Source organism: Balaenoptera physalus (genome assembly GCF_965194825.1).
Source record: "Balaenoptera physalus genome assembly, chromosome: 3".
NCBI lineage: Eukaryota > Metazoa > Chordata > Mammalia > Artiodactyla > Balaenopteridae > Balaenoptera > Balaenoptera physalus.
The window spans coordinates 140784886-140810567 of record NC_138890.1 but is presented as its reverse complement, the minus strand read 5'-3'; the positions used below and the strand labels follow the sequence as shown (position 1 = coordinate 140810567).

The 25682-nt window shown below is 34.2% G+C and overlaps 1 long non-coding RNA gene across 1 annotated transcript in view; it reads left to right on the top strand.

Annotated features, from left to right (window-relative positions):
* LOC309657944 overlaps positions 1–25682 on the top strand; it is a 53842-nt gene that overhangs the window by 7255 nt on the left and 20905 nt on the right. Inside the window, exon 1 of the long non-coding RNA XR_014261982.1 lies at positions 1–25640. This exon is cut by the window's left edge and continues 7255 nt beyond it. This is a non-coding gene — a long non-coding RNA (uncharacterized lncRNA). The remainder of the gene's footprint in view (positions 25641–25682) is intronic.

Here is a 25682-nt window from a genome sequence, read left to right as displayed (position 1 = left end):
ACTGCTTTGTGCTTTCCAAGGCAAATGAGAATTTGGTTAGAAGAACTTCCATTAGCATATGATAATTTTTTAATTTAAAAGACAGAGTTAAAAAAATTTAATTGGGGTAATAGCCATAGGGATACCATTTTGCTATTATGTTGGTGTTGCCTAAGCAAACATGCACAATTGTTTCCTGGCAAAATGTTGTCTATAATCATGTAGATTTTATTGTAATGTCTTATTAGTTTTTCATTTTCTTTGATGTAATAAGAGTCAAGGCCAAACATAGCTCTATAAAATTAAGTTTTATTGTCTTCATGTTTGTTAGGTCAAAATTCCTTTCCTGGGAGGGAGGGAGACGCAAGAGAGAAGAGACATGGGGATACGTGTATATGTATAACTGATTCACTTTGCTGTACACCTGAAACTAACACAACACTGTAAATCAATTATACTCCAATAAAAATTTTAAAAAAAATTCCTTTCCTTAACATTGCTTAAATACAATTAGGTTTTTGAGGTTTAAATTCCTTTCTTTAATAGGAATGGTAATGGAGTTTATGTTTTTCCAAATGAAAGATATAGCAGTGGTGATGATCCACACTTAAAACCATCCAAATTAATTACAGATTTTGCTAATAACTCCTAATTTCTTTAACAGTAAACCTATATTTTAATTGAAACTCTGAAGTTTCCAGATAAAATATTTGTCATATGAAATACATGTGAAGGGCTCTGGTTTCTAAACATTGATATTGCTAGACTGGTTATAGATGAAAAGCCTAGTTTCTATTTCTGGTCTTTCTTACTGGTTTGGTTTCCCTGATTTCTCACTGTCATCATATTTCTATAGGATATTTAATCTATAGTGAACATACTCAAGACAGATTTGGGTCAGTGGCAATCTTGATTTCTAGGAAAGGTTTGTTTGTATTAAGAAATGGTGTGCTTACATGCTAGAGTCACACCGTTTAAAAAAATATTTTAAAAAGTATTTACTTAATTAAATGTTTTTTATGCTTTTATAATGGGCTAGGCACTGCCTAGGTGATAGGGATACATGGATAAATTTTCTAAAGTTTTCTGACTTTAAGGAAAGCACAGTGTGACACAGACATGTAAAACACAAATTGTAATACCCAAGCATGAAGGGATGCAATAGATACATAAATTTGCCTTTTTTTTTGTGGTAAAACTGATTGAATATTGATAATATTATGTGAGCCAGCCAAATACAAAATAATAAAACAACACAGAAGAAGGTGAGAGAAAGTTGCATGAGGAAATTGATGAAGTTTCAGAGAGAATGTATTATTATTATGATTATTATTTTTTTAACATCTTTATTGGAGTATAGTTGCTTTATAATGGTGTGTTAGTTTCTGCTTTATAGCAAAGTGAATCAGCTATACATATACATATATCCCCATATCTCCTCCCTCTTGCGTCTCCCTCCCATCCTCCCTATACCACCCCTCTAGGTGGTCACAAAGTGCTGAGCTGACCTCCCTGTGCTATGTGGCTGCTTCCCAGTAGCTATCTATTTTACATTTGGTAGTATATATAAGTCCATGACACTCTCTCAGTTTGTCCCAGCTTACCCTTCCCCCTCCCCGTGTCCTCAAGTCCATTCTCTACGTCTGCGTCTTTATTCCTGTCCTGCCCCTAGGTTCTTCAGAACCATTTTTTTTTTTTTTTAGATTCCATATATATGTGTTAGCATATGGTATTTGTTTTTCTCTTTCTGACTTACTTCACTTTGTATGACAGACTCTACCACCTCACTACAAATAACTCAATTTCATTTCTTTTTATGGCTGAGTAATATTCCATTGTATATATGTGCCACATCTTTATCCATTCATCTGCTGATGGACACTTAGTTTGCTTCCATGTACTGGCTATTGTAAATAGAGCTGCACTGAACATTGTGGTGCATGACTCTTTTTGAATTATGGTTTTCTTGGGGTATATGCCCAGTAGTGGGATTGCTGGGTCGTATGGTAGTTCTATTTCTAGTTTTTTAAGGAACCTCCATACTGTTCTCCATAATGGCTGTATCAATTTACATTCCTACCAACAGTGCAAGAGGGTTCCCTTTTCTCCAAACCCTCTCCAACATTTATTGTTTGTAGATTTTTTGATGATGGCCATTCTGACTGGTGTGAGGTGATACCTCATTGTAGTTTTGATTTGCATTTCTCTAATGATTAGTGATGTTGAGCATCCTTTCATGTGTTTGTTGGCAATCTGCATATCTCCTTTGGAGAAATGTCTCTTTAGGTCTTCTGCCCACTTTTGGAATGGGTTGTTTGTTTTTTTAATATTGAGCTGCAAGAGCTGCTTGTAAATTTTGGAGATTAATCCTTTGTCAGATGCTTCATTTACAAATATTTTCTCCCATTCTGAGGGTTGTCTTTTCATCTTGTTATGGTTTCCTTTGCTGTGCAAAAGCTTTGAAGTTTCATTAGGTCCCATTTGTTTATTTTTGTTTTTATTTCCATTTCTCTTGGAGGTGGGTCAAAAAGGGTCTTGCTGTGATTTATATCATAGAGTGTTCTGCTTATGTTTTCCTCTAAGAGTTTTATAGTGTCTGGCCTTACATTTAGGTCTTTAATCCATTTTGAGTTTATTTTTGTGTATTGTGTAGGGAGGGTTCTAATTTCATTCTTTTCCATGTAGCTATCCAGTTTTCCCAGCACCACTTATTGAAGAGGCTGTCTTTTCTCCATTGTATACTCTTGCCTCCTTTATCAAAATTAAGGTGACCATATGTGCATGGGTTTATCTCTGGCCTTTCTATCCTGTTCCATTGATCTATATTTCTGTTTTTGTGCCAGTACCATGCTGTCTTGATTACTGTAGCTTTGTAGTATAGTCTGAAGTCTGGGAGCCTGATTCCTCCAGCTCTGTTTTTCTTTCTCAAGATTGCTTTGGCTTTTCAGGGTCTTTTGTGTTTCCATACAAATTGTGAAATTTTTTGTTCTAGTTCTGTGAAAAATGCCATTGGTAGTTTGATAGGGATTGCATTGAATCTGTAGATTGCTTTGAGTAGTATAGTCATTTTCACACTGTTGATTCTTCCAATCCAAAAACATGGTGTATCTCTCCATCTCGTTGTATCATCTTTAATTTCTTTCATCAGTGTCTTATAGTTTTCTGCATACAGGTCTTTTGTCTCCTTAGGCAGGTTTATTCCTAGGTATTTTATTCTTTTTGTTGCAGTGGTAAATGGGAGTGTTTCCTTGATTTTCAGATTTTTCGTCATTAGTGTATAGGAATGCAAGAGATTTCTGTGCATTAATTTTGTATCCTGCTACTTTACCAAATTCATTGATGAGCTCTAGTAGTTTTCTGGTAGCATCTTTAGGATTCTCTATGTATAGTATCATGTCATCTGCAAACAGTGACAGCTTTACTTCTTCTTTTCCAATTTGGATTCCTTTTATTTCTTTTTCTTCTCTGATTGCTGTGGCTAAATCTTCCAAAACTATGTTGAATAACAGTGGTAAGAGTGGACAACCTTGTCTTGTTCCTGAGAGAATGTATTATTTAAGCAGTTATCTGTGTGACACTTTTTCCACTGTTCTCAACTAAGATTAGTCTATTCTTACAGAAGTACCACTTTACTTTATTAATTGTACTTTTATGTTTTAATACCTGCTAAAGAAAATTCATCAAACCTCTTTTTAAAATAAATGATTCATGGTTAGTCTTGTTCAGTATCCTTTCAGAAGAATTTTAGAATTATTTTATTAAGTTCAGCCTCTTCCCAATCCCTCAAAATTGAGATTTTGTTTAGAATAGATTGTTATAATTTTGTTTATTTAAAAAAGTCACCTCTTTTATTCAGTACGCCATTTAAGAACACTGCATATTTCCCTTCTTAAAGGTTTTGTAGAATTTTTTTTGTTTCTCTCACTAAGTAGGCTTATTTCTAACTATTTTATACACTTGGTTTCCTATAGCCCATTTGGTCCTGTTCAAAACGTCTATAAGACATTTGGTCCAAAAGACATGTGGTCCACACCAAAAGGTCCTTGAAACTTGGTCCTATCTAAAATGTCCATGAGCATATTTGGTCCATGCCAAATGGTTTTAGACAGGACCAAATATCAAGGACCTTATGGTGTGGGCCAAATGTCTCCATGGATGTCTGGGCAGGACCAAATGGTCCTGCAAATATCAAGGACCTTTTGGTGTGGACAGATTGTCTTATGGACCAAATTTCTTATGGTTGTTTTGTATAGGACCAAATATCAAGGACCTTTTGGTATGGACCAAATGTATGCTAACCGTTTGGTTTAAAGTATAAAATGAGTCCTTTCCCATGTATTATCTATTGTCATTGCCGATAAATAAACTTTCATTTTTTTCAAGGTATTTATGTTATATCCAGCCATTTTGTTGAGTCTCTTACTGATTGTAATAGATTTTGAGCAGATTTTCCTTGCCTTTCTAGGATACAAATATATTAATTTAGATAATGATAAACATCCTTTATTTTAATATTTACATCTCATGTATGTCTAGTGTTTTATTACATTGGCCATATATCCCAGACCGATAGTAAATAAATTATTTCTTAAAATTTTTTTGAGGGATCTGGCATTAGGGAGTTTGTTATGTTATCTGGAAAGGGTCTAGAATACAGATATTCTGTTTCTCATTAAATATGATTTGATTAAACTGAAACTGAGGATATGTTCTTTCCATATCTCATGTGAATATGTGATTATATCTTATTTATTAGGCTATGAGCTGAGGGAGTACCAACAGATGAGGGCCAATAATTTTTTTATATAAAAACTTTGATTTAACTAAAGAATTTTTTAAAAATAAAAGATTTACTTACATGACTCAATATGGATAATAAAAACACTTTGCATCTATACATCTTTTCCAGATTTAAAGGAGCTTTCCTACACACAGCCTCATTTAATTGCCAGAACAATTCTGACGAATAGGAAGAATGTTATGTTTATTACATAGATGAAAACTCAAGTTCAGGGAGGTTAGCGATGAAAAAAGACTGTATAACTTATTTGGACATTTCAATTCCAATTTAATTATTCCATCACATGGCTAAAGTCATGTGGCCACAGGTGATAGCCCTTGGAAAAATTGCAGTCTTTCTTTTATCAATCTTTTATCAATTTTCCTTCTATACATTTTATTAACTAAACTTAATATTTGAAATAGGTTGTAGATCTTTAAGGCATACGTATATCAGGTATATTTAGTTGTCAAATGCTTATCGAGCCCTTAAATTTTGCCATGTCCCAGAGGCATAGAGAAGCATTAGACTTCTAATGGCCTTAGAACTTATAGTCTAATGAAGAAGTCAAACATGTAAAGAAATGATTATAGTAAAATTAGGTAAGTGGAAAAAGGAATTTGGGAAAGACTATACCTAGAGACTCAGAAAGACTTCAGAGAGGAGTTGATTTTTAACACAGTCTTGAAGGAGCGATAAGAAGTTTCCATATGGAGAAAAAAGGGAGAGGCACATTATTGAAATGTGAAATAGAATGTGAGTCAGTGTGGAGCAATGGCTATAGACCAGGGAGAGCTATTGTCAGTTATGGAAGGATTCAAATTCTTCAGGCCTTTTATATGTAGTTAATAAGCTTGAATTTTATCCTGATACTGATAACAAGTCAAGAAAGTTTTTGAATAAGGAAAACACAGGATCTCTTTTGCATGTGTGAAAGATAACCCTGGTATGAGATACATATTGGGTGGGTGAGAGTGATGTGGAGAGAAGACAGAGCTCTTAGGAGACTGCTGCAATAAACCTTAAGTAGAGACAATGAGATTTTGAACATAAAGATAGTAGCGAAAGCATATTTAGACTACATTTGTAAGGTAAAATTGTGATTTATGGATACAGAAGAGAATGAAGGTTATGCTGATGTTTCCAGCCATTGAGTAGGTGGTTTTCTCCTTAACTGAGCTACGAAAAAGGTGAATTCTTGGTGTTAGCAGAGCCAGGAAATAAACGAAGAGTAAGTGATTTGCAGCAAAAAAATAAGGTCTTCATTCTGTGACAGAGTTTGAAAAGAAGCTTCATAGAGAGTTGGAAATATGTTTAGAATTCAGTAAACCTGGGCTGGGGATACAGAAACTATAATAATGGTGAGCAAATACATGAAAAGCAAACCAAGCGTGGAATCCTTGCTAACACAGATAGCAAAAAGGAAAATGAAGAATGAAGAGCAAACAAAAGGTAGTGAGAAAGAATGGATTAAGAAATAGGAAGGAAAAAAGAGAGAGTGGAGTCATTGTAACCACAGGAGGAGAGAGTTTCAAGAAGGGAGAAATTTGGTATAATTCAACATTTATTTCTGGTAAAAAATGTCTTAGCAAACTTGGAAGTAAAGATTAGAATGAAGCTTTTGTAACATAATAGTGATATCTGTATCAAACCAAGAGTGACCAAAATTCATGCTCAAGAAAATATTTGAGTTAATCCTCTAAATCATTAATCATAGGAAGGTGCCTCATGTGCTGAATTATCTAAAAACAACTTGGCAGCTACCCCAACTCCCTTCTGAGGTCGCTTTTGCACATTGCCAAGGAGAAGTCAGGAACTACAAATCCCTGAACACCTTTTCCACATGGGTCTGCATTAGAAAATGCAAATGGGAAGCACTCAGGTGAGATTTAGAGGGTAGAAAGTAAGGAAAGACTATTTTTCCCTGGAGGAAATTGCAATCACAGACATATAAAAAGAAAAAAATGTCAATAAATGTTTTTGGATGAAAAGACAATATCATAAAGACATAAAATCATCAGAATAGAAGTTATGTAAAAAAATTTCTTAGGTATATTTGGGGGTGAGGGAAAGATAATTTAATAAAGTGAAGCTAATGTGGAAAAATAAATTGGTAAAAGTAGTCAACAAAGAATAAGAAGAAAAATGAGAGAAAACTCACTGTATGAGATGACAATGAATACTTAGAGAAATACTTATTGTTTTACAACAGGGTAGTATTTGTCAAAAAATGGAATATAATAAAGTGCTCTCAAACAGACTCAGATATACTTAATAGATTATAGTGTTAAAATGGTGGAATTCCAAATTAGTGGAGCAGGGATAATTATTCTCTAAATAGTGTTGGGGTCGTTTGGACACCAAATAAAATTAGGTGAAATCTTTCCTTCAGAGCATATACCAAAATAATTGGACATGAATTTAAGAACTGAATATAAAACACAAAACAATAAAATGATGGGAAGATAATCTAAATTTTTAAAAATATTGGAGGTAGAAGGCCCTTCTAGGCATAAAAGCAAAAAATAACAGCTATTGTTTATTTAGCAATTTTTTTGTTCCAAACATTGTGTCAAGTTATCCACATGTAAAACTTACTTAATCCTCACAAGAATCCTACAGAATAATAGTAATAGTTGTAATATTAGTACTGTAAACAAAATGAAACTTTACATGACAACCAGTGGATAATTTGTAATATATGTGGAAAAGGGATAATATATTTAATAAATAAACAGCACTTTCAAGTTAGTGAGAAGTAAATGAACTCATCATTAGTAAAATGGGCAAAGAATATAAACCGACAATTCTAAAAAGTAGAAATTCAAGTGGCCAATGATCACACAGAAACCTGTCCAGTTGCACATGGTAGAACCTGTTTTGGTTGTCTTCATTCCTTTCATTAAACTCTCCTAAGAGTTCCCTCCCAAATGCCCTTGCAGCAGTGTTTGAACAATGTATAGTCAACTGGACCAGTGATGGGTGGGTATCTATCTAAAGTGATCAAGGTCCTTCAACTACTAATTTACATTTAGGATATTTAGAGGTGCTTACCTAAAACTTTCAAAATAGTTTCAGAATAGAGCTTAAATAAATAATCAGTGTTATACATTAGAATATGTTTAAAATGGAAGTAATGGAAAATTACCTTAAATGTTTAAAAATAGGTCATTTCTTTAAAAAATTATGGTATATGATTATGATATAATAGAATTCTATGGAGACTTTAAAACTCCTATTTTGGAATAGGGACCAAAAATCCAATGCCTCTGTGGATCAGGCAGGATATACATATGAATGGAATAATTTTAATACAAGCATATATGCATATATTCAGTGAGCTGTGGGGACCATGGTCAGCTAGAATGTTCATGTCCTTATCTAGAGGGCAAGTGGCTATTCAGTTGCAGCCATTTTTGCCTACCAAGGATGCAGACTGACTGTTGCCTGATCTTTTGATTTTCCAAGAAATGAAAATTTCTTAAATGTGAAAATTTCTAAATTTAAATTATTAGCTCAATTTAAAAATAAGAGATTTTTGGCAAACAAATCCAAATGGTATGCTAAATTCATCAGAGGTCAATAGTTTGTAATTTCTGTTTAGAAAAATATTCACTTCCCTAGTTGTGTGTTCATTATGCTTACTATTTGTTCTTAAGTTTGAGAAATCTGGTTAAAATAGGTATCAGGAGGGAGTTCTCCTAAATCAGAAATAAGGCCAGCATGTCTGTTCACTCTAATGTTCTGAAGATTCTAGACAAAGTAATATCTAAAACTAAAGCAATAAGTAAAGAGAAACATAAATAAGCCATAAATATTGAGAGTATTCTTAGTTTTTACAGATGTTGTAACCCAGCAATTCCAGTTTTAAGAGTTATTCTTGAAGATATAGTGGGTAATTTGCAAAAAAGGGTGTTAATTCAGCTATATTTAACTAGAAAAAGTAGAAACAATCTAAGTATATAACCATGATTCGTGGGTTGAACAAATTTGGCACGTTCCTACATGAGATTTGCTACGTTAAAATATAGATGTGTGTGCATGTATTTCAACACGAATAAATATAACTAACATTTTATAGTGAAATTCTTTAAAAATAGAATACGCATTGAGCTTTTAAATTGCTTTTCTCTAGTGGTGGGATTTGATTTTTCTTTTTCTGATTTATTTTTTACAGTGAGCACATATTCTCCGTATAGTCAAACACTAATACTTTACATTTTATTTTTAAATCACGTTTTATTAATTTAATAGAATATAGATTTAATGAAATAGATTTGATTTTACTGAAGAATGAGTCTCCCACCTATTTAGTAAGCCATAATAAATCAAACCACTAAGAATTTTTTTGAAGAAAGCTGTGCTCAAGAGTGTCAAATAACCCAGAGTAGTCAGGAAAGATAACTACTGAGGAGTGTTTGTAGGATTTGGTCATTAGTAGGTCATTCATTGCGACCCTTATAACTCTGCATTAAAAAGGGGGAGATTTGTTTCGTTTCTAAAATCAAAGAGATGTCATTTTTCCCTTGTCCAGAGAAACTTGTTCAGTTTTCATGTTGCTTGATAACGTAAAGAAAAGTTGCTGGGAATTGTTTATGTCGGTTAGCCTAAATTATATTTAATAAACATCTAATCAGACTTTGAAAGCATTTATTATATACAGTCATTTTATAGGAGATATTGAATATTGTCCATAAATTAGTAATAATGATCACAAAGCATGTTAAAATTAAATATCTTAAAATACTCACTAATGCATTCCTTCATGTATTCATTCAACAAATATTAAATGGCTGCTGTGTGCCAGGTGTTGTTTAGGTGTTGTGGATATTATGTACTCCTGCAACCTATATTCTAGTATGGGAAAGACAGACAGTAAACAAAAGAGTAAAACATATAGTCAGGCTAATGGTGATAGTGCTCTCAGGAAAAATAAATCCTAGAAGGGCAGGCTGTTCAGGGATGGGGCTGGGGTTGAACTGTTAAACAGGGCAGTCCTGGTCTGTCACACTGAAAAGGGGCCTTTGTACAAAGCCTTCACAGAAGTAAGGGAATGAGTTATTCTGAATCTGCAGGAAGAGTGATACTGGAGAACAGCAAGGGCCGACCTTTGTGAAGATTCTAGTTTTCCTCTTGATGCCACAGGAAGTCACTGGAGGATTTTAAGCAGAATAGTAGTTGACACCTCTGACTAAGGTTTGAAAAGGCTCACTCATACTGCCCTGTTAAGAACAGAGTTTACAGAAGCATGCAGGTCACCTTTCATTGCCCCTCCATATCCATTCTCTGCCCTTCCCTGCCCTGTGTCCCTAGGGCTACCTTGCCTTCTGCTTCCAAATGTATGTGTGCAGAGGGAGGTGTTTGCAGTAGATCTGTAAGAGGGTGAGAGAGGTTTGGGTATTTTTCTCTTCGGCTGCCCTCCCTGCCAAGTAATGGTTTTTGGTAGTATCTAAAATAAGCCACTGCTCATGTGATTTAAAATATTAAGTAACTATCATAGGTTTGTAAAGACTTAATGATGGTTAGTGTTTGGTTATATGTAGGTCCAGTATCTCTTGGTATTATTTGTAATCAAAATTTTAAGTGCACTTTTTAAAAGCTGCCTCTCAATCCATTTCTTCTTTTATAAAGCTGCATGCCAGTGGCCATGGAACAGGTTCTATTTCTGCTGGAGTTTCTTTAGTTAGATATCTTCTTGATCATACCCTTAATGGCAGCAGAGGAAAGCCAGTCCTCTGCCCTTGCCATTTTGGGAGGTCTGCACAGCAGTACGCCATGGCACTCCACCCACGTTTTTACCCATAAGAAAAATATACACAAATAATAAGAAACAGCTGCTGCTTTCCTACACTGGGGCAGTGACAAATTTAGCCCATAACTCCTGCTCATGGACCTTGTGTTCCACACTAAAACTTGGGAAAAAACTCTGTTGGTGGATCCAGTTGAGTATGTTCATTTCCCTTTTTACTATAGGGGAAAAGCAGTATTTTCCCTCTTTGGGCAAATTTCTCTTGCAGCTTGAATTTACTGGTGGCCTTTAAAAAAGACCAGTTCCACAGTTAACATTTCTTCTCCTCATCTGGGCTCAGTTATCATTCAGGTTCATTTTTTTTTTTTTTTCCAAATTGGTTTTCTCATTCTTGGTCTGCGGCTGACTTCCCTTTGGGAGGCTGGCGATACCGCCCAGTAACTGGAATGAATGCCTGATTAAAGATTGCAGCTAATGACGTTTGGGATGGACATGATGTTGTTATGCTTTCATGTCTCTTTTTTTTTCTTCTAATAGTTTCTTATTAGTTAAAACCTTAACTAATGCATGTGAGTTTCTTGGAAATATTAAAACATTTCTTTTTATCTACTATACTTTAATGCCAGATTGTGTGTAGACTAGTGACCCAGAAAAGCCATTTACTGATATATGGCGTGTAATTTAGCCAAACTGGTTTGATTACATTGCTGGGTATGATTTAGGCCCATGGAAGAGTCAACCAGCAATTTGATTGAAGCCACACTCTGCCTTGTCCTCCAAAGATCAGAACAGAAGACTTAATTAGCCTGGTTGATTAAGCAAAAATCCAGTTTTCTTTTGGTTACCTGGAAGACTGTATATCACAGGAGTCAATATGGACTTGAACATTGTTTTTTTAAAAAAAGAATAACAATCATAGGAACATAGCTACATCTTCTTTTCTATTTTTTCAATTAGCTTTATAATGACACAGCATATATTTTTGATCCAGTGGTAGAGACTGCTCCTAAGTTATTTTGGGGGTCAAAATGAATCTTAATTCCTTTGAGTCATGGTCTATTCACTCCTAGCTACTTTAGGCACCCATTTTGGAAAAGGGTTTGTAATTTTTGTCCTTGGCTGGGGCATTGGAAGGCATCTTTCAGAGATTAAAAAGTGGACTTGAATAAATTGGAGTTCATGTTATTGATATCTTTGGGAGAATAATCTTTTCTACTAACATCTATTTGCCAAAGAGTTGAAATGATAGTCTAGATTATGAAAATGTCTTTTAACAAAATAATTAGATAAATGCTATTCATTTTACGTTGGAAGACATGGTATAGAGAAACTTTTAGAGGAATTACTCTACTGTATACCACTTCTTCCTCCTACTCTTACTGGATTGACTTTATCTCCTTGGGCTCCTTAGGAGTGACCTCTGCCAGCTCAATACTAACAACTCTTTTTAAACTTTCCTGTTCATATCTTCACTGGAGACATTGCTGAAGTGTGATCTTTTTCTTCACTGCTTATTAAGAAAATAACCAGATTATTTTTCACACAATGTGGAACAGGAGAAATTGTACTGTTACCTTTTAGTTGGTCCTTTATTCTGATGTCCTAATTCTAAAGTCTTTATTTTTGTTAAAAGAAGAATCTTTTCTATTTGCAGGGACTTTTTGAGCTTCTTTACTTGGACTTTTTTGTTTGATTTGGTTTGTTTTTTGATTAGAGGAGAGAACAAGAAGAGGGGAAATATGATCATCTCTGTGTTAACTTTTTCCTGACAATGTCCATGTTTTAATAGATGAACCCCAGAATACTCTAAAAGATAACATATCTGGTTTGTGCTCTCACAGAAAGGAAAAAAAAGAAGGAAATGTCAGATGTGTTAGGATATATTCTACAAATTTTGTGGGTATTATCTTTAATGCCATGTTATTAAGTTATTAGGATGTATTGGGATGTAGTATAAATAGCCCTGGGCTTGAAATCCAGAAGACCTGTGTTGTGGTCCGAGTTTTGCTACTCATAACCTAAGCTAATCATCTTGCCTCTTTGCAAATTAAAATGACAGCAGAAAAGATGAGTTACTCTCCCAAAGAGATTACTAAAATCTACCCTGGTTTATTGTAGACTTGAACTTGATTGAATCTAGCTACTCTCACCTTATTTAATCGGGGAACCACACCAAATAACATCCTATAGAACAAGAGATCTTCACAAAGCAATTTAGAAAATACTGCAATAGATGGTCACTCTGTTTAGCTTTAACATTTATTATTCCATGATTTTCTATAACAACTAAAGTCAGAAACTATATTGTTTCAGTTTGGGTGCCTTTCCTGATTATAGATCTTTTCTAAATGGATGTAGGAAAAGGGATTTCAGGAATGGAACTTCGGCTAGCAAAGATGGGAAGAGTTGGTATCCTTCCATTTATCTAGCTCTGTGTCCTGAATCTTAAAGATGTTAAATAATATTGTTGCCAATTAGAGAATTGCTTTCAAATGAGAGGAATTAAACCTTAACATTACCTGGTTTAAACAACCACTGGTTGGTCTTTTTATGGAAGAAGAGAACAAAGGAGTTTTAACTTATCTTAGAACTCTTCTTGAATGTTATTCTAGCACATTTTTTATATTTAACTAAACCCCAAACTACCAAAATTTTTAGAGGTCTCTGTGCTTCTTTCTTAGCATTTGCTTACTCTGGGAACATAGATTTTATAGGATGGCTTTTCTTTTTGATCCATGTTAAAGCAATCATGAAAAGTGAGCCATCATAAAAACTGTTTTTTCAAAGCAGATGATGTGACTGGTCTCATAAAGGTGAGTGGGTGGAGGAAGGAGCTAAATAATACTGACCATAATTCAGTTAGCTTTGTAATCAAGACTAAATGGAGATCAAAAAGGAGGAAATGGGGATTTAGTCTTCACACAAATAAAATGTTTCAAAAGCAAGAGACAACTGAATGAAATTGAATAGGCTACAGAGAAAGCGTAAGGAAATGATAGGAGTGGAGACGGATGGAAGAAAGAATAATTCTAAGAAATAAATTACTTAGGGGGATGTACTTGCTGTTTAAGTGGAACTTCAGAAAAACTCGAGTATTAATGCGTGTAGTAGCACCCAAGAAGTTTAGTAAGAAATTAAAATGGTTCAAAAAAGAAAACAACTGAGAACTTGTGAATGTCCTTTTTCTCTACTTTTTACCCCTCTCCTATACTCCCTATACCTAACTATTGAACAATTCTAAGTTCAGTTTGTAGTACTTGCATCTCATTGGGTCTAAATGAATAATTAGACACCTTAGTCAACTATGATTTTCTGAATATAATTTTCAGTACTATTCAATTTCACAGGTAAATTAGTTATGTAAATATGACAATGCTTCACCATCAGTTTTAATTTTTCTTTTTCTTTTTTTGCCTCTGGCAAAACTTTCAAGCAATTCTTAAGGAAATATAACAAAAAAGAGTCTCCTCCAACAGTACTATAGCACCCATTGTATTTTTGTTTTTCCCAACAATAGAATTGAAAGAATTTTACATTGAACACTTATGTGCTTAAAACATAGTCTACAATTAACATTTTACTATACTCTCTTTTTTTTTTAACATCTTTATTGGAGTATAATTGCTTTACAATGGTGTGTTCGTTTCTGCTTTATAACAAAGTGAATCAGCTATACATGTACATATATCCCCATATCTCCTCCCTCTTGCGTCTCCCTCCCACCCTCCCTATCCCACCCCTCTAGGTGGTCACAAAGCACGGAGCTGATCTCCCTGTGCTATGTGGCTGCTTCCCACTAGCTATCTATTTTACATTTGGTAGTGTATATATGTCCATGCCAGTCTCTCACTTTGTCCCAGCTTACCCTTTCCCCTCCCTGTGTCCTCAAGTCCATTCTCTACGACTGCGTCTTTATTCCTGTCCTGCCCCTAGGTTCTTCAGAACCATTTTTTTTTTTTAATATTCCATATATGTGTGTTAGCATATGGTATTTGTTTTTCTCTTTCTAACTTACTTCACTCTGTATGACAGACCCTAGGTCCATGCACCTCACTACAAATAACTCAATTTCATTTCTTTTTATGGCTGAGTAATATTCCATTGTATATATGTGCCACATCTTCTTTATCCATTCATCTGTCGACAGACACTTAGGTTGCTTCCATGTCCTGGCTATTGTAGATAGTGCTGCAATGAACATTGGGGTGAGTGTGAGTTTTTGAATTATGGTTTTCTCAGGGTATATGCCCAGTAGTGGGATTGCTGGGTCGTATTGTAGTTCTATTTTTAGTTTTTTAAGGAACCTCCATACTGTTCTCCATTTTGCTATACTTTCTTAAACACTTATATATCCATCTCTCCTATTAATCTAACTTAATTTGGATGCATTTCAAAGCAAATTGCAGATATATTTCCTCTTAAATATTTTAGCATACTTAACTAATTTTGATACTCATTAGTATCAGATTATTAGCATTGTACTTGACTACTTTTTACCTTTGATGAATAATTTATATACAGTGAAATACAGTTATTAGTGTATATATGCTGGATTTTTACAAATGCATGTACATATGTAATCCAAATTCATTTCCAGCCACAGAACATTATCATCAGCCAGAAAGTTTCTTCATGATTCTTTCCAGTCTTACTTGCTTCATAGAGGCAAACGCTGACCCTCCTTTTGTCATTATAGTTTTGTCATTCTAGAATTTCATGTAAATGGAATCACGCAGAATGTTGTCATTTATGTTTGGCTCTTTTTCTCCTTCCGTCAGCATAATATATTTAATTTGAGCCATGTTTGGTACATCACTTGTTTCCTTTTACTGATCTGAGTGCTTGGTATATTACTGTTTGTTTATCCATTTACTTATTGGTGAACACTTAGCTTTTTCATGTTTTTAGTCATCATCAATAAAGCTTCTATATTTTAATATTTTGGGGGACTTACGTTTTTACTTCTCTTGGATAAATACCTAGGACTTTTACTGTTAGGTCATAGAGTATGTATATGTTTAGTTTTGTAAGAAATTGTCATAGCTTTTCCAAAATGGTTGTACATTTTACAATGCCACCAAAAATATAAGAATTCCAGGTGCTTTGATGACAACACCTGATATTACATCCTTTAGTTTTAGTCTTTCTGGTAAGTGTATAGTGGTATTTTGATTTTAATTGACATTTTCCTAATAGCTAATGATTTTGAGCAGTTTTTCATGGACTTCTTGGCCACTCTTTCATGTTATTTTGGGTTATTTGTCTGTTTATTATTGAGTTGGAAGAGTTATTTATGCTGTATATCAGTGTTTTGTCAGATATATGTTTTGCAAGTATTTTCTCCCACTCCATGGCTCACCCATTTATTTCCTTAACAATATCTTTTGATGAGTAGTGATTTTTGAATATGATAAAGTCAAATTTCTTGTTTTTTAAAATGGTTATTATTTTCTGTGACCTGTCTAGGAAACTTGTGGGCCAAGCCCCTTTCACAAAGAGAGTCTCTTATGTTTCTTTCTAAAAGCTTTATGGTTTTAGCTTTTATGTTTGGGTCTAGGATCCACATTAAATTAATCTTTGCGTGGGGTGAGGTGGGGCCCCCATTATATTTAACATGTTCCTATTGACTTAGGCTCATAATTTATTATCTTGTACTGTATTGTGTGGTAAAATTCTCATTGTCTACTGTTTCTTCCTCAATGATATAATGTGTTTTCTCCAACAGTAAATATCTCCTTTCAGTTTATGGGTTGTGATCTCCTGTGATTTGGGAGATCAGATGGTCATGCTTGGGATAATTATTTATTCATGCCACAAACATTTATTGAGTATACACACTGCAATGTATTGTGACAATTGCTATAAATAGGAAAAGGAATAAGACCCTGTGCTTGCCTCGATAGGAAAATGTTTAGTGAGGACACATATAAGTAAATAGGCAATTGTAATAGAACAATCTCTATTTAAAGATGATAAGATATGCAAAGAACTGTGAGGGCACAAACAAAGAACACCTAATGCAGAGTTTAGAATCAGGAGATTTCCTATAATAGGTGATTTCAGTGCTTTGACAAGAAGAATAAATAAGAAGATTTAAGTGGGCAACAAGGGGTTATCAAGACTCCTGCTCTCAAAACCTTATTGATGAGTAAGCAAAATGAGATAAATGTACATATCTACAGTAGAGACAAAGATATAAACTTTTGAGAATTTGAGATTTCAGGATGGAAAAAAATGTCTCCCACAGTACACAGGTGTGTATGTGGAGAACTTTATGGGGGAGGTAGCATTTGAGCTGGGTCACGGTGTTGTTTTAGAGATTAAATGAATTAATAAATACACAGTGCTTAGGATGGTACCTGACATGTTGTAAGTGTTGGTAATAATCATTGTATTATTATTATTGAAGTATATATATAGGACTTGAATATTTACACTGAGGAAAAACATTTTAAATGTTTTCTCATGACAAATATTTTAAACTGTTCATAAGGTTTATGGAGTGAACACTGAGCTTGGAATTCAAGAAATATTTAGGAATTGGAAAATAATTCATTTTGACTGGAAGAGACTAGGTTTCAGTAATGTTGGAAAGGTCGTATGGGTACAACAAACGGAGAGCTTTGGAAAGCAGGGTGAGCATTTGGATTTTACTTTGGTCATGATGGGAGCCATTGTGGATTACTTGTCTTTTTTTTTTTTTTTTTTTGGGTCCACAGAGGGAAGAGCAAAAAACTACACACATCCTTGTGTAGAATTTAGACTTAGGGAATGGTAGGAGCCAGAGAAACAGAGACATAAGGAGTGATCACATGGATAGAAGAAGAACCAGGATGGTTACTGTCCGGAAGGGATTGTTGGCCAACAATCCTGATACCACTGAGTGATTGAGAAAGATGAAAACTAAAAAAAAAAAAAAAAATTAGAGTTAGCAGTTTGCCTATACTTTAATGACTGTTGAAAGAGCAGTTTAAGCAGAGTGATGGAGCTGGGGATCAGATTTCAAGGGATTAACAGTGGTTTAGGAGTGGAAACTAAACACCGCAAGTATAGTTTATTTGGAAAAAGTTAGATGGTAAAAATAAAATTAAAGAGGGAGATGTGATAATAGCTTGAAAGAGTAGCAGAACTGAGCTTAGAATGTTAAGGCATGACAGTATTTGTAGATTGAGTCAGGAGAGAGAGAAGAGAGAAAGAGTGAGTGCCCATGAGTGAGGAGATTGTATTGAAAATAGAGGAAGGATTTTTTTTTTTTTTCTGGGGAAAATGTCCAGAGGAGACAGGAAGAAAAGAGAACAAAGGCATAAGTGTAAGCATCGCCATTGGAGAGACGTTTTATTCTCTGACAGGAGGAAGGAAGAAAACACAGGAAATGAAGACAAGATAATGATATAAAAAAATGTGAAAGGGAAGAGATTTGAAGATATTCATATAGACAGCTTATCAGAAAGTTGGAGGCAAGTCCATCCAGAGGGCAAAGATATACAGATAGAATTTAGAGCTGAGGAGATGGAAATTGCTTTGAAATGAATTCTGTGGTAAATGTATTAGGGAAGTTTATTAGTTTTCTATTGCTGGGTAACAATTACCACAAATGAGGAAGAGGGCTCTTAGCAGAAACCAAATCGACCTGTACTTTGACCTTCGATTTCCCAGCCTTCAGAACTGAGAAAATAGGTTTCTGTTGTTTAAGCCACCTAGTCTTTGTTTTGGTAACCCAAACAGACTAATAGAATGGGAGTCTGATTTCTCACTATGGGAGAAGCGGGTCATAAATATGAAAAGAAAAAAAAAAAAAAAACCTGGAATTAATCCTATGTTGTTAGACTGGAATTGGAAATATTGGTATGAACTCATGTTTTTACTGTATCTATATATCTATATCTATATAAATAGGTGGATAGAAACACAGATGTAAATTTATATGAACATTTTTACATATATCCCTTAGTTATGTCCACTGAGAAGTGAAATCCAAACAGTAATGTGCATAACTAGCACACAGAGCTTAGTTTCTAAATATAATTCTCAACTCTAAGGAACTAGGGCTCCTTGGAGAACACCTGGTTTCAGGACTGAAGCAAGCAAAGTACAAGATGAGCAGAGAAAATCTTATTGGGTTGGCCAAAAGTTTCCTTCGGTTTTTAAAGTAAAAATAAAAGACACATTTTTCATTTTCACCAAGAACTTTATTGAACAATGTATTCAACATTTTGTTCCCCTACCTACTGCCATTTTTTTCAGGCAGCTTCATAATTCCATCTTCCCAAAATTTTTTATCTTTTTGAGCAAAGAACTGTTCTAGGTGCCTTTTACAGTCTTCCAGGGAATTGAAATTTTTTCCATTAAGAGAATTTTGTAAAGATCAAAATAAATGGAAATCTGAAGGTGCAATGTCTGGCAAATGCGGCTGATGAATCAGAACTTCCCAGCCAAGATGTAATAGTTTTTGCCTGGTCATCAAATAAACATGCAGTCTTGCGTTATCCTGATGGAAGATTATGCATTTTCTGTTGACTAATTCCAGACGCTTTTTTTCGAGTGCTGCTTTCAGTTGATCTAAATGGAAGCAGTACTTGTTGGAATTAATCATTTGGTTTTCCGGAAAAAGCTCATAATAGGGGACTCCCTTCCAATCCCACCATATACACAACATCACCTTCTTTGGATGAAGACTGGCCTTTGGTGTGGTTGGTGGCGGTTCATTTCGCTTGCGCCATATCTCTTCCATTCTACATTATTTTACAGTATCCACTTTTCATCGCCTGTCACAATTTGTTTTAAAAACATAAGGTTTTCGTTACGTTTAAGTAGAGAATCACATGCGGAAATACGGTCAAGAGGGTTTTTTTCGCTTATGTGGAACCCAAACACCAAACTGATTAACATAACCAAGCTGGTGCAAATGATTTTCAGTGCTTGATGTGGATATGTTGAACATGTCGGCTGTCTCCTGCGTGGTATAATGTTGATTGTTTTCAATTAATGTCTCGATTTGATCACTGTCAACTTCACCTGGTCTACCCAACCCTGGAGCACCGTCCAGCGATAAATCTCCAGCACGAAACTTCGCAAACCACTTTTGACATGTTTGATCAGTCACAGCACCTTCTCCATACACTGTACACATCTTTTTGTGTGTTTCAATTGCGTTTTTACCTTTCTTGAGATAATAAAGCATACTATGCCAAAAATGTTGCTTTTTTTCTTCCATCTTCAATATTAAAATGGCTACACAAAAATTCACCAATTTTGATGTTTTTTTTTTAAATGCATGCTGATATGACAACTATCACAATACAATCTAACAAAATTGTTTCTAATGAAGTTAAAGACAACTAAGTGCTACTGGAGCCATCTTACGGAAAAAAACAAACGAACTTTTTGGCCAACCCAATATTATTCTAGAAAATGAGGAAGTGCTCAGAAATTGATGTAGATAGAAGCAGCTTGAAGAGGCCCCATTAGCCAAATATTGGAATGATTTGAGCATCAAAATAATGATAGTAATGGATTATGATCCATTGAATAAAATAGAAAGCCATTTGTTCATATGGGTATAAACAAATGCATAACTAAATGGAGAGAAGAGGAAGCTGTTTGTTACACTAGAATGCAAGCTAATATATGTAGATGGAATGATAGAATTACGAATCATGTGGTAACCATCATACTAATAATTCAGTCACAAAACATCAATGGATGCTAAAACTAGTGAGTGAAAAGTTGAAGAGGAATGTAATATTGACCTAGTCTCAAAGATTTGTTAATTACAAAGGGGAAAAAAAAATTTAGAGTGGAGAAACTTGGAACTTTATCCAGTGATAAAAGTTAACACCACAAGTAATAGGACAAATTGAAATTGTGTACCATCTGGTAGAATATAAGAATACAGCACCACTTCTGTGATTTTCCTGCCCAAAATGTGTAACCTGAATCTAATTAGTAGGAAACATCAAACACCTAAATTTAGGGACATTCTACAAAATAATTGGCTTGAATTTTTGAAAGTATCAAGTTCATGAGTGCTTAGGAGAGTCTGAGGAACTGTTTCAGATTAAAAGAGAAAAAAAAGACATTGCAAATGTAATTGTGGCCCTGGGTTGTATAATTTTGTTACAAAGAACATTACTGGGATAACTGGTAAGATCTTAATGGGGTATGTGGATTGTATAATAGCAATGTATCAAAGCTAATTTCCTGATTTTAATGGTTGTATTGTGTTCATATAGGCAAATCCTCTGTTTGTAGGAATTGCACAGAAAGTATTCTGGGGTTGTGCAGAATGATGTCTCCAACTGATGCTCAAATCATTCAGAAAAAAAATTAATTCACTGTAGCTACAAATTTTCTGTTAAAATTTTTAAATATTTCAAAAAAAAAAAAAACCCACTCCAGGCATATGCTGTTTACAGGAGACATGCTTAAAACGTAATGAATGAATGCATGTAGTGGGATAGAGAAAATTTTACAGGGAAACTGCTAATAAAAAATCTGATATAGCTATATTTGTTGTATAAAATAGACTTGGGGGAAAATCTTATTAGGGATAATGTAGACCATAATGTAATGGTAAAAAGCAACATTCACAAGGAATACATAATAATTCTGAAGGTATAGATGCCTAACAACATAACTATCAAGTACAAGTTAATAGTATTACAATTAGAAACTTATACTTCCCCACTTATAGTGAATTTTTTAACACACACTTCTCAGTGTTTGATAGATAAAAAGACAATTAATAAAGATATAGAAGATTTGAACTACACAATTAGCTAATTTTAAATAATAGATATTTACAGAAGTCTGAACTTTCAAATTAGAGGATATACATTATTTCATGGAAACTTTACAAAAATTGACCCTTTTAGGCTGCAAAATGGGCTCAAACACAAAAATATTATAAAAAATCATGTTTTCTACCAATGCTATATATAAAATGGAATCAATAACCAGACCAATAATATATAATATCCAATAAGCACAGTTGTAAACAGTTCACCTTTCAGGGGATACTTAGAAGGGAACAACAATATCAAAACTTACAGGATGTAAGTAAAAGTGCTTACAGAGTAATTTATAGCCTCAAAAATCACTTGTTAAGAAGAAAAATTCAAAATTTAAGAGCTGTTCTTGAATTTAAGAACTAAGAGAAAAATCTGAGTCAACCCAAATATATCAAAATAAGAAAACTATAGACAATTTTAGTGAAATGAAAAGTACGAAAATAATAGAATAATCAAGAGATAGTGCTTTACATATATTGATAAATTATACTTGCTATAGCAAGAATGATGAAGGAAAAAAAACCCCTAAATAGGCATTGTTAAGAGTGAAAAGGGGAAAGTTCCACAGACACAGAGAGACTGAACAAACAATAAGTGAATTCTGTTGAAAACCTTAGTGAAAATTTTACTAAAATGGAAAATTTTCTAGACAAATATAATTTAACAAATACAATTTACCTGTAAGACCATTAGAGTGATCAAAGGAGTAGTTTTAAAATCTGTCATCAAAATATATCACAGCCAGGGAGTTTTAACACAAAGTGCTTTAGACATATACAGGTCAGATAGTTCCCATCTCCATTCTGGAAACTGGAAAGGCAGGGGATGCGCCCTACATCATTTTATGTGGCTGTATTGGAAGCTTCCTCAGGAGACACTCCTCCATATCTCTCTTTCTGAGTATCTCTTTCTCTTTCTCCCTCCTTCTCCACCTTTCTGTTAATTTCTAATCCATCTCATATGATCATGAATTCCCATTTTAAAATGACCTGGCAATTTACATTTCAATTCAGCAATATTTATTGAGTAATTTACTATGTCCCAGGTCCTGTTAGAGTGTTTCCCTTATTTAAAAAAATCCTTTATAAACTATGTTAGTTTAAGAGAAGATTTGCTTTGAGCATTTTTGAAAGATAATGAACAATTATTATGTTCCTTTTTTATGCTAAGTTTCATGCTTGTTACTTTACACATCTTTTTATCTATACTTGTAACAATCGTATGTAATAGATAATAACAGATAGGAAAGCTGAGACTTTGATAATTAAGTAGAGGTAAATCCATGATGCAAACTCTCTAAACCTCTCTAAAACTGAACCCTTAACTTCAAAGTACACACACTTTTCAGAAACCCAAATACTATCAGGGCAAATAACTCCTGAATATGATTCTCACAGACATTTTTTTTCTGAGTTGCAGACCCACAGCAGCTGCATAGGCACCTCCAACTCAACGTATTTCAAGCTAAACATCTTATATTCTACACCTGCTCACCCCTAACCTCCCTGAAGCCCCTTAGAGTTTGACCTCTCGGCAATCTCCCTTTTCCTCTTTTCAATGAATAGCTACCTAAGCTGTCAATCAGGGAGACCTCCTTGACCTTCTCTCCATCACCATATCCACTCTGCTCACACCCAATTGTCCATTGAATTATATTGGCTTCCTTCATAAATCTTGGATCCTTCCATTTTTCTCAAGACTAGCTGTCACTACCTGGTCAAGCAAGTTTATTCTTCTCATCAGTGTGTTCTTGGCTATTGTCATGTTCTCACTTATTTCCAACTCTGCTTTTCCTCTGTTCCTATATTCTCTCCACAGCAGCTAGAGTGGTCTCCATATTTTTAGTATTATATCTCTTGTTACATGTTTCTTGCTTAAAATCCTTCTGTGGCTCCTCATTTTCAGAATAAAGCCTATGATCCTTAGCCTGACATGCAAAGCCACCCATCTGTAATCTCATTCCTCTTTTGTTCCTCCCCCTCTATACTACTTGTTCTAAATTACTATTAATTTCTTGAGCAGCTGCACCCACATTTCCAAACCTTTGTGTCTGCCTCTAGCTCAACCATCTACTTTAGGAACTCCTTGTAAGTTTTTTCTTAAGGTTCTGGGAATACATAAACAATAGCAATTCTCATATGCCTTATAATGATCCATCTTCCCACCTGCATAAGACCAGGAGCTCCTTTAGTGAAGATCCTATGTCTTATTTATTTTTGTATCTCCAGGATTCAGAATAATTCCTGGCACATAAAAAGAGAAAACCAATGTGTTGTTGTGAAGCACTTTAATACGGAATATTTTTTGTGTACCTGATTTACTTATAGGACTTTCGGCTCTAGGAAAATCACTTATTTTCAAAAGTGAATCTCCTATCCTAGGAAAGGAGATTTGATATAAAATGAGAAAAACTACCGTCGTTTACCTTGTTTTGAGAAATAGCTGAGAACAGAATAAAGGCCGAGGAAAAAGAAATATATTGGACATTCACTTTAATATCAAGAAAGAATGGAATTTTTATAGAATGAGTCTGGCAATACCCCACCTAGGAAAGTATGAAGTAGTAGAAAGGGGGCAAAAGCAGTTCATATGACATGAATTAAACCCTCTGGGCCTCATGTGAAGCTGGGTGTAATTCTCATCAGTAACATAGGAATGAAATGGCTGCCCATCTAGGTTTACAAGCCTGCGAAGAGGCTTGGATGAGAAAAACTATATGAGACCATTTTGTAAAGTACACAATGCTATCAAATATAAGATCTAAGACCATTGCAGTAAAAGATAACCCACTTTATGGAGCCTTCCTGAACACCCATCAGGAGCATGGCATCACTGGGTTAGAGCTTCTCATTGTGTGTTGCCTACATCTCTCCCTGCTACAGTGTTAGTTACCCAAGCATAGGGCCATGCCTTATAGCTTTGTATCTCCAGTGCCCAGTATAGTATCTGGGATATAGCGATTGCTCCATATATATTTGCTGACTGATTTATCAAAAGGTTGTTTGTAACCCGTGTTCTTTACTATGAGGTGATTGAAGAACATTCATGATAAGTCATTTTTATAGATAGACTTGGGCATACTTTTAGTATTGGGGCATGATTTTGATATTTGGTATTATTACAGACATTTTGACTGTTTTAATAAATTAACAACGTTTCAGAGAACTGTAAGAGGAGGAAGAGAAATAACAGTTACAGGTTAGTGACATTTGTGAAAGAACCATAAAATTATTACAAAGAATCCCTATCTTTTTCTACCTTCAGAACCTGATTTTTTATTTTAACTTTGACCATCACTTTATTCCTCCTAAAAATGATGTGGAGCATTCTTCTTTTTCAACTTTTTATTTTGGGAAAATTTTATATTTACAGAAAAGTTGCAAAGATAATACAGAGGGCTTTCATGTATCTTTCACTCTATATCACGCTTCCCTTAATGTTACCATGTGACATAACCCGTTTATTTTTTATTTTTCCTTTCTTTAAAACTTTTATTGGAGTATAGATGATTTGCAATGCTGTGTTAGTGTACGGCTAAGTGAATCAGTTATACATATACATATATCCACTCTTTTTTAGATTCTTTTCCCATATAGGTCATTACAGAGTATTGAATAAAGTTCCCTGTGCTATCATGACCATTTATTTTTCATTTAAAATGAAGTAGAAGGTAATTTGAGCAACTGTTTGGTGGGACTGTCTGAAGAATTATGTGATACTCATTGGAGATTATAGAAGAGAACATTTTAGTTGCAGTGCCAGAATTAGGAATCACTGAGTCAGTCATAGATAATTACAGTCATGTAGAAACTACTGAACTTAGAACTTTGGCTCTGTAGAAAAATAACATAAGTCTGAGCGTAACCTCTGTAGATATGTTAATTGATTTGAAGTGTTCTTATAAAAATGGCCACAAAAGACATTATTCTCTGGAAAAAACAAATTTGCATAATTCTATTCATTGTAGATTAGAAAAGGGTTGAAACAATTCTATATACATAAAATTAAAGAAGATCATGATTAAAATAAAAATGTTGAAATATATGGCCATATTATAGGAAACTCTATAAGTTCACATAGTGGCTAATTGTAAGAGTATTCACTTTATTTCAGCTGAGTATATGTAGATTTATACTTACATTATGGCCAAGTTAATTTCCTTGAAATATAATTGTTTGGATTTATTGTAAACTTAACTATTACTTGGGGTTCTTTGCAATGAGTAATGGAAAAACAATAAATTATCCAAGCAAGAATTAGTACTTATAAGTAGTCTTTCATAGTATGTAAAGACAGTAAAATATGTTTGATATGGAATAAATACATAAGGCTATGTAAACAGGTTATGTTTGATATGGAATAAATACATAAGGCTATGTAAACA